The following is a 1,253-nucleotide window of genomic DNA, read 5'->3' as shown; positions in this document are numbered from 1 at the left end:
CCACCAGGAGCTAAAACCTCCCCAAATTGAGAAGCACTGGGAAAGATAGGGAAAACAAACAAACGAACAAACATACAAAAAAACAAAACAAACACACACAGTCAAATAGTGACTGATCAAGGGTTTTCTCACCTAACCAGGAATCCTAAGTAGATCCACAGATCAATCAGAAGCTCGACTTACTTGAGGCATGTTAATGAGCTTCATGGACCTGCTTTGTACATGTCCCAATAAACCTACATCCTGCATGAAATTTGAACTATTGATGCAGTTTCTAAGTGTTTTAGTTATAGAACTAAGCACATAGATACAGAAGCTTTTGTTGAAGCCAGAATATAGAGAGCCATACCCTCTTTACATATGTCCCAACTCGACACAATGGTACAAAAATTCCTGCTGTGCTGTGTGCTATGTTGGATGCATGCTGAAGACAAAGGTGACATCTAACACTACTATATTGGGTATAATATTCTGGAAAAAGAATTGTATCAGGACTAGCAAGACTGAGAGCTTATCTGAAACGTATTGCTAAATGACTTAGATCATGTCACTTAACTTCTCAGAACTTGTGGGGTTTTTTTTTTCATCATAATCCTTAAGGTCTCTTTAAGCTTCCATATGTTATGAGTGTAATTGTTATACATAAACTGTAGACCAAAACTCTCGATGTTGATAAAGAAGTTGAGTCCCCTATAACTTCCCTTTTAGGATCAAGAAGGCGTAGGAAGGGAATCTGATCTCTAATATTCTCATTAACTGGAACTTTGATCCATGCTAAATTCATGTACACTTGAAATTCAGTAGCTCAGTGTGGATGACTGTTCTACAAAAGATAATGCTGTAAGAGCTCAAAAATAAAAATGTTCCAGTGATTTTTTTTGAAAAGTATTAATGAATGTGAAAGACTCAGACTATAACTCAGTGTTTAAAGTGTTTGTATAGCATGTACAGAGTCCTGGGTTCTATCTCCAGCACTGTTTAAAAGGGACGTATTGAGATTAGATGTGGCTCTGGGGATATAGCTTAGTGTGGAGGATACAGACATAGCATGAAAGTCTTAGATTCATCACCAGGGCTTCATAAAATAGAATATGCTAGTGCAAGCCTGTAATCCTAGCACACCAGAGGTAAAGGCTAGATTATTACGAGTTCAAAACTATGACCAGAAATGAGATGCATGGGACCCCATTGAAAGGAAGGAAGGAAGGAAGGAAGGAAGGAAGGAAGGAAGGAAGGAAGGAAGGAAGGAAGGA

This window comes from Mus pahari, chromosome X (genome assembly GCF_900095145.1).
Source record: "Mus pahari chromosome X, PAHARI_EIJ_v1.1, whole genome shotgun sequence".
Taxonomy (NCBI): domain Eukaryota; kingdom Metazoa; phylum Chordata; class Mammalia; order Rodentia; family Muridae; genus Mus; species Mus pahari.
The sequence above is the reverse complement of the archived record's forward strand: the minus strand, read 5'-3'. Positions refer to the sequence as shown.